The sequence below is a fragment of the Coloeus monedula genome (assembly GCF_965178545.1).
Source record: "Coloeus monedula genome assembly, contig: HAP1_SCAFFOLD_63, whole genome shotgun sequence".
NCBI lineage: Eukaryota > Metazoa > Chordata > Aves > Passeriformes > Corvidae > Coloeus > Coloeus monedula.
Window position 1 is genome coordinate 1,761,387 of NW_028120825.1, and position 8,733 is coordinate 1,770,119.

The 8,733-nt window shown below is 46.4% G+C and overlaps 1 pseudogene across 1 annotated transcript in view; it reads right to left on the reverse strand.

The window, feature by feature from the left end:
- LOC309585529 (epidermal growth factor receptor kinase substrate 8-like protein 2) overlaps positions 1–5,742 on the reverse strand; it is a 74,036-nt pseudogene extending 68,294 nt beyond the window's left edge. Inside the window, exons 1-5 of the transcript in view lie at positions 5,602–5,742; positions 4,716–4,835; positions 3,718–3,865; positions 2,447–2,630; positions 1,908–2,040 (exon numbers count right to left, since the gene is read on the reverse strand). The product of the transcript in view is annotated as an epidermal growth factor receptor kinase substrate 8-like protein 2 (transcript). The remainder of the gene's footprint in view (positions 1–1,907; positions 2,041–2,446; positions 2,631–3,717; positions 3,866–4,715; positions 4,836–5,601) is intronic.
- Between the last annotated feature and the right edge of the window lie 2,991 nt (positions 5,743–8,733).

An 8,733-nucleotide genomic window follows, 5' to 3' on the forward strand; every position in this document is an offset into this window, starting at 1 on the left:
GAGAGAAAACCCAGCTGTCCCTGGGCTGTGGGCAGCTCTGGAGCTCTGTGTGCTTTACTGCTTTGCAATCAGATTGGTCTGTCAGTCAAACAGAGCTAGAAATGCAATGTGCCAAACTTGCTGTGGACAGGAACTACGCTGCTTGCTTGAGTTTTGAAATGGTGAGTAAATTTTGGAAGCATAATCACTTAATTCTGCTTCTAGGGAGAGGGATTTTCCTCACCCCTATTTACAGATTGCTATATACAAATGCACATAACTTTATGAAGGAAAACGGGAAGTAAAGAGCAACACCCTGTGCTAAATTAGAGGGAGTTTTTTCTTGTGGCCATTTAATTTGTGTTAAACCTGCCTTTCCCAGTGTGCTTTGGGGTTTCAGCTATTTGGGAATCATTTCAGCTGACTTTTTGCAGTGAAAACGTGAAGATGGGGACAAGTGACCAACACCCTGGGAAGGGCTGTGGGTGTGCCTGGGTCGGGAGCAAACGGTCAGGGCTTATCTTCTCCTGGTTTGAGGCCCGGTTTGGCAACACCACCACAACATTCCAGTGCAGGATCCGTGCCCCAGGGAAGGGCTGCACAGCTGCCCCGAGCCCCAGCCTCTGCATCAGCAGCGGTGGGCGGGTGGAACTCACCTATTTCCAGATTCAAATCCCTTTGTTTGTCACTCCTGCTCATTTCTAGGCACTGAAAGCTCATTTCAGCTGTTCAGAGATAGCACTAGCTGGTCCATGGATTTAAGGAAGCAGCCAGACTTTGGGAATGTGTGTTGCCATTCTAGCCTTGTCCAACGAGGGGGCACAGGGGGACAGGACAAGGACAGGCAGTTGTCACCAGCCCTCGTGGGCTGCAGGGGACACCTGCACTGAGGAGGAAATGGAAATGGAAATAGAAAGGGTTAGGTTGCCCAGAGAGGTCATGACTCACCATTCCTGGAAGTGTCCGAGGCCAAGTTGGACAGGATTTGGAACAACTTGGGCTTGTGACAGGCATTCCTGCCCATGGCAGGGGGGTGGAGTGGGATGAGCTTTAATGTCCTTTCCTTAAACCCAAACCATTGCAGGGTTCTAAAGCCTTATTCCTCTGGTCCAGGCTCCAAGCCTTGAGGCTGGCCTCTCTTGTGCTGTGTGCCACGCCTGCTCTGCCAGGGGAGAGTGGGGAGCAGGGGACAGCCCTTGGAGAAAAGCTTTGGGGGTCTTTTTTTGCTTGAAGCCAGCCCTTGTACATCCAGCCCCGTGTGAATCCTGCTCTGATCGCATGCACGGAAAATTTCAGTATAAAATATATAGTTATAAAAAAAATACTTCATGCAAAATTAAAACACCTTTCCCAGTGGGACATGGTCTTATTGTCAACCCTTCCCAACAGTGTTCAAGGAATTGTCACTCTGATGGCAGCTGGACCCCAAGGGGAGCTCTGCTGCATCTGGCCTGGGCCAGGAATCATTGCTTTCATTCCCTTTTTTTCTGCACTACTTAGGGCTAAGAGCTGAAATAAAGCAGAGAGACTTTAATTTGCAGAATCAATCCTTTCCTGGCGGCGCTTCGTGATTTCTTGGAGCTCCGACTCCCCTCTGCTTTTCTGGAATGGAAACAAAACAGGCAGTTTGGATTTGAACTTCAAGCTGCAGTTAAGTGACAGTATTTAATTAATGCTGTAAAAGTAGAGCTAGTTTCACAGAGATAAGTGATATCAGTAAAAAGCAGATTAATTAGTGGAAACAGGGGGATCTTACAGATTTGCTCAAAAGACACTTCGGAATTTTTACGTGTGTTTTATTGCTGGTGTAGGTTTGGTTGCATTTTTTTTCCCCACAATTGTATTTTTTAAAATGCCTGTTTAATGAGCTATCTGACGCTGCTGGTACAGCCCCCATTCCAGCAGGAATTATCCAGAAAAATGCTTACCTCCAGCTGGTTTTTCTCCACTGTGATCTTGCTGTAGACTCTGTTTCCCTCATCACCGCACACCTTCTTCAGCTCCTCTCTGTTGAGGGAGAAGAGCTGAGCTCCAGTGAGGATGCCCAGGTGTTCCACGGTCCTGGGGAGACACAAAGTAGGGAGGTGACGATTGTGCTGCACGTGGCCTCGTGTCAGAGGTGAGGAGTTGGAGATGGGAGGCCAGGAGCTGCAGTGGGACCATATCACGGGGCCCTGGGGCTGTTCCAAGGCGGCAGCTGCAATTCCAGTAGCATTTCAGGCCTTGGATTTAGTTAGTTAACTGTTTATCTCCAAGAAAATATTTATACCAGAGAAAGGGAGTGACTTTGGGCTCTGAACATTCTGGTTATAGAGCCTGGATTGAACAGGGTTGAAATCTAATTTGCAACACAGGCTCTGTAAGTAAATCCAAGTGGCTTGTCCCAGGTGAGATGGTGCCGGTGGCCTCCCCCGCTCCTTCTCCAGGGAAGGACGAGCATTGCACGTGGCAATAGGGCAAATCTTACTCTTTGCTGAATGACTTGGCCTCCAGCCAGGCTTTGACTTCTTCAGTGCTGGATTCAAAGGTGAGGGGCACGAAAACTTGCTGAGGCTTTTCCACTTTGAAATTCCTGTGGGGAGGCTGAATTTTATTGTTTGTGATCTTCTTTAGCAGCTCGTCGTTCAGCTCATCCGTTTGGTGAATAAGTTCTGTAGAAACAAGTAGGGAATGAAAGCAAGTCTTCAGTCAAAAATGCCATTAAATGTTTGTGGGGAAACTGTAAGGCAAATGGGGATGTGGCTCAACATTCTTATTTAAATTCAGCCCAGAAAAGTGATTCCCATTTTCCTGTGCCCCTGTGTTGCCATTTATTTTGCTCCCATCACCCCTTGGCTGTTGCCTGATGTGGAAGCACAGTTCTGTGAGAATCTACAATTGGAGGTTTGGAATTGAGACCTTTTCAGTCCTCTCTGCTGCTTCTAGTCACTAATTTGCTGATCGCAGAGCTCCAGGTTTTGCTCCGCAACAGAACAGAAGCGGCAGGAAGCACAAACTGGGAATGAGCAACACACTCGTGATGGGATGAGCTTGAAGGTCCCTTCCAGCCCAGGGCATCCTGTGCTTCTGTGAAAACTCCAGTGACTCTTCATCCAGTATCGCTTTCCCCATGAAACTCCTGAAGACTGTGGAGAATAACTCAGTGATACGAACAGATTTGTGTCCTTGTATGGTGGGGCTTCCTGTCGTCCCAGAAGGGCTCCTGCTTCCAGGAGTGGACAGGGTGGGATAAGGGGTGAGGTGAGCAGGGCCCCTGATCTCTCTCCTGCTCTGTGAGCCCCACAGCACGTGCAGGGTGAGGGAGTGATGCGGATCTCCTGTTTGGCCGGGAATTCTGTGGAACCACATGAAGGAAGCGGCCAGGCGGGCACTGTGTGTGTGCCGGGAGATGAGCAAAAGGAAGTGAGAGAAAGGGATTGACCTGAGCTGTTCCTTAGACACACTTAAACATTTTGGAAGAGAAAGGAAACTCTCTCCTTGGGAGGAGGAGGAGGAAGTTAGAACTGGAGGAAGGAGGCATGGGGTGATCACTTATTGCCCTGCTCGGCCCGGGCCACCCGAGAGCCCCGGCGGTGTCACAAGCCCCAGGGCTGCTCTCTTGGCTCTTGTCCTGCCTGGAATGGCCTCCAGACACAGTGCTGCTCCATTGCTGTGATCAGTAAAAGGTGCAGGGGAGCCCCTTGGGCAGGTCTGGTCCCCCGAGCGCCCAAACCCAGGGGAGCCCAGAGTGGGACACACACGTGCGTTCTTTGGCGTCCTGTGCAGAGTGGCGCGACAACATCTCAGTGCCCCACTTATCCCCGGCGTAGCTGGCAGGCAGCTTGTGGGTTGGGCTGGATGGGCCATAGCCCCTGGGGCTCAGGTCTCCTTTGTACCTCTGGTTAGACTGGTTAGAAAGGGAAAGAAAAGTAAGAATTTTTTTTGGTCGTTTTTAATTTTCTTAAGCTTTCTGCCTCACACCCACGGAGGGACAAACTGCCGTGTTCTCCTTGTGCTGATGTGGGGCTGGGGAGACCTCAGGTGGAGCTGCATGGAAGAAGTTAATTTCTGGGAATGAAGAACCCAAAGCAAAGTCTGAAGTTTGCGCAAGGGAATTCCTAGTTGTGCCAAACGTGTTCGATCTCATTGGAAGGCAGAGCCTCACTGCTCCGTAGCTGGGATGTGAAGCGGGACCACTGCCAAGGGCCTGGAGCGGACTGGAAAGTTTTTTGACGTTTTGATTAAACTAGCAGGGATTTATCCAGAAGCCTGCTGGGCCGCCTTAGGCTTTGCCCAAACGCTGCAATACCAAAATGGGGAAGCAATTCCATGCTTCCCTAGGGTGTTTAGAACACTCCAGCTCCACATTTCTGCAGTGCAAGTTGCAGTATTCAGTTAATTCTCACTTAGATGGTGTTTCCATCTGCCTCCACTCCAGTAACGTGTTCCTGGTGCTGAACTGAACTGGCTGAGGGAAGTGTCCATCTTTAATTTAACCCCCAAGAAAAATCTTGATGTGGAAAAATATGGAAAGCAGGAGGCTGGTGCACAAATAGGAAGGATAGGCCTTATTTGGGAAGACGATCGTAGCAAAATGTGAATTTTATCATAGGAGACTCAGGAATCTCCTGGCTTTGTCTACTTCTGAAGGTCTGTCCTGATTGGTGCATAGTATCCTAAGAAATCAGGGAGGTCTAATGACAACATTATTCCCAGAGGCAGATTGTGCCCTGCAGCTGATACCAGTCAGGTATTACCTGACTACAGACCTGTTTGAGCTCTTCCAGTTTCACCACATCCAGGATATTGTACGGAACATAACCGGCCTGCCCACTCCGGTTGAGCAACTTCCACCACTGCTTATTATCTTCCAACACCTGAGAGAGGGACAAAAATAAATCTGCTGTGGGAAAATGGGATTTCAGGCATAAACAACCAGGATATAGCGGGGCCGAACCATCCAAAAGGTGAAGTTGCCAGAAGGACATCACTGAGGCCAGGAGCTCTAATCAGATCTGTTGCTCTCAGATGCAATCCAGGACTGAAACTTCTCCTGGAAAGCATCAGAATGTATCGTAAGGATGAACAGGAGAGCACCTCTGCGTGCTGAAGAACTCATAGTTCCTACATAATGTCCCTGTTTCTCCAGACCTTTTTTTCCTAATGACTGAGTTTCTGATGTCTTTTTGCATTAAAATAAATAATTAAATAAATAAAAAGCCACATTTTGCAGAGAAACCTTTTCCTCAGGTCACAGATCAGTGTCAGCCCAAGTCACGTCCCACCTTGTCCAGCTGCCAACAGTGCTGCAGTAAGAGAAAGGTTATGAGAAAGGTGCTTTTCAGAGAAAACAAATCCTCGTGGAGGAGGAAGTGGTGATAAGGAACCGACCCAGCGGGGGATGAGCAGGGCTCTAGAGCGAGTTGTTGTCCTCCCTCCTCACTGTGGTTAAAATGGGACCGATGTCTTTGAGCTGAGGAAATGACACGACACAGCACAGGCAGCCTGCTCCAGCTTTGGGTTTGAGCAAAGCTTTGTGTCACTGCTGAGATACCACCAGGGAAAATGGAGTTGGTGCTTGTTGCTATCCCGAGCTCTCTCCTGCCCCTGGGGGACACACCTTTTCCAGGAGCGGTCACGTACCTCCAGGATTTCATCCTTCAGCACCGAGAGCTCACTGGCGTTTCGCGCGGTGAAATCGTAGCGGATTTTGGCAAATCTCTTGGGCACAGCCACCCCCTGGGCCTCGAAATTCCTGCAGAAGAGAAGTGGCCTGAAGTTCATTAACCTGAGCTAGACTGTTGGAAGGACTCTGTGTGGAAGCTGGAATTGTATTAGAGGACCATCATAAACTAAAAATATATGTGACAATGTGGCCAGATTGCAATGAATCTAAAGACAGGACAGGGTTGGCTCGAGCTCACAGAGCTGCTGCCTCCAGTGTAAACTAACCGCCTCGTGAAAGCAAATGGTTTTTCACAGACATTATTCAAATAAAAGGGGAAAGGGGAAAAATAACCCAACCAAGAAAAAAGGAAGGTTCCCATTAGCAAAAAAAGCCTACATGAAAAAGTGAGGTTGTGAGCTATGGCCGAAGGGCCGAGTTTGGTGCTGATTCTCAATCAATTCAGCAAATGACAGTGCAATGATGCAACTGTTTTTTTAGTCAAATTTAGTCCTGATTCTTCACAGTAATTTGCCTCAAGAAAATGAGCCCCATATCCTTTGGTGAGTTCCCTGTTGGCTGAGGCCCAGACCTTCAGGCCGTGACTTCTCAACATACTTGCAGTGAGACTGGCTCCCTCTTAATTGCTTCTTTTTGAAGTATGGTTTGTCACTATCATCCTGCTGAAGATGAACAGGGCTGGTGTCTCATCTTCATGTATTCTTCCCCCTCCTCCCCTCTCCTTCTTTTCCCCTTTTTCACCTCTAAATAAATTTCTTCAAGGCGATTTAACCCTGGGATAGTCTAATCCACTTTAGTCCTTCGTGGTCCACCCTCAGATAGATGTGTTGGCACAGAAGAAGTAAGGATGTTCCTTTAGGATCTGATACTGTAATAAAGGGAAGAGAAAGATGAAACAGGCATTTCATGTTTGTCTGTTTTCTCTCCATGTCGTTTCGTGAACATGTACTCACACTTGGCCAAGAGTAGTGCATTCAGACACTGAATATGAGTGTTGAAGAGGGGACTGAGAAGGAAGAAGCTTAGTGTTCTGCAATAGGAATTATGCTTTGGGGATTTTACGCATTGTTTCCCTCTTTTTCACCATCATGCTCTTCTTGCACACTTCCTTGTCTTTTGCTATTGAGCGAAAGTCTGGAGGCTCAGAAAGCCCAAGTTTCATCTGAGAAAGATTTCCTGTGTCAGAGAGAACGGAAGGGATTCTGTTTCCATCCTTTCATGCCAGGAAGGATGAACTGCCTGTATCAGGAGGTGCCGAATTGGTTCTGGGTGCTGCTGTAGCTCACAGAATTGCAAGACCCAGTGCTGCAGGAGTTCAAATAACAGACCGGTGGAAAGGCTCAGGGGCCACAAGCTGTGCTGCATCTCTCATGGACTTGCAAGGAACCTCTCCTTTGGTGTCTGTGCAAGTGCTGGCTGATGTGGGCACTAGGATTGCTCTTTTAATCAGGCAGCTCCAGTACCTTTCAGAAAAGAATTTTCATGGCACATCATGAGCCATTAATCTCTTGACTAACCATAACATTTCCTTACTCCTTGGTTTTACAGCATTACTCAAACACTGACATTTGTCATTTCACCAGCCATCTCCCTTGACCTCTAGCATCAGGCACTTGCAGGGGGAAGGATCTGGTCTCACAAATATTTTCATACTCTGATCTCTGTGATTTATTAACCATGAAGTTTTGCCTTCAGAACTCAAGATGCCATTTCAAATAATTTCATGTGCAAAAGTCGAGTTATTGGGCAAAAGGGATCCTTGATAGCTGGGTACAAAGGACAGCAGGACTGCTGTTGCTGTTTTCTTTTCAACTACTGTGCTTGCTGTGTGACCTTGAGGAAATAGGTTCACTGCAGCTTTATGGTTCCGTTTTTGCATAGGGAAAATAAGGGCAGTGATAATTGCTTTCAGTTGTAAAACACTTTTAAGATTTATGGAATATGAATGATTCTTGCTAAGTGAAAAGTGTTGCAAAGCTGGCTTAGTTGCACACTGTGCTAACAAAATCCCGTATCAGCCTATTGACCCCAGCCTGAAACACTCATTAAAGTTTATAGGACATTTTGGTGGATGAGTTGAGGCAGTTGTTCTGCTGGAAATATCATACTGAAAGCACTTTTAAATCCATCATCCGCTTTGACATTTTTCTCTATTAAAACTAAACACAACTGCTTGCTCTTTCCAGTTTTCTTAGTTTAGTTTTTGATGGGTAAGTACTCACTGTTAACTCAGCTTGTACCCCCATGGCATCTGAGACATTACAGTTCATTCTAGTCATAGCATAAACACACAATAGCTGTTGTACTGAGACAAAAAGAGTTATAAAACATGTAAGATATCCAATGGACTGGTATTAACTATCAAGTTGCATGGTCACTTTTGAATGTCAAATGTTCTTTTTATGGATACTGCATTAATTTAATTTGTGCTTAAACGTTAGCTAGGCTAGACATTGGTGTCTGAAAAGTACATATTTTTCCAATGTCAAAATGTGTAAATTTAGTATTAAAGAAACAAAACATATTTACTTGTACTAGAGGAAAAATACTTTCGTAGCAAAGAAATTAACTGAGGTGCTCTTTAGAAATAGGTCTGGCTTGCTTACAGAATTGTTGCTTATGCAGTAAAGCAGATCTACAGATGTTTTCTTTTTTTCTTCCAGATAAAACTTGGATTGTTTGAAAAGTGGGGAGATATTTCACCATAGTACAAAAGAAGATACAGAAGAGGAGAGCAGAATGAGAGCTCTGCAAGTGCCACATGCCTGCAGCCTGCTGTCTTTAGCGATGCTGTTCCTTCCAGTCACTGGAACGTCAAAACAAAATATCCCAAGACTGAAGCTTTCCTATAAAGGTAAACTTTTCAGTAGTTTTTCTGATTCTGGCACTTTGGTTTCGATGTGATACTGCCAGCAGTTCTTTTTGTATTACTAACCAGGAAATACATAATAGAAGCCTTAAAGATGGATGAATTCTGCCTCGGGGCAGTATTAAAATCTGGGTTTTTTGTTGTGTCGGGGCACATGTTTCTGAAGTAGAAATGTCTTTTAAAAGTATTATTTCTGTTTGCTCCAAGAGGATGTTAACAG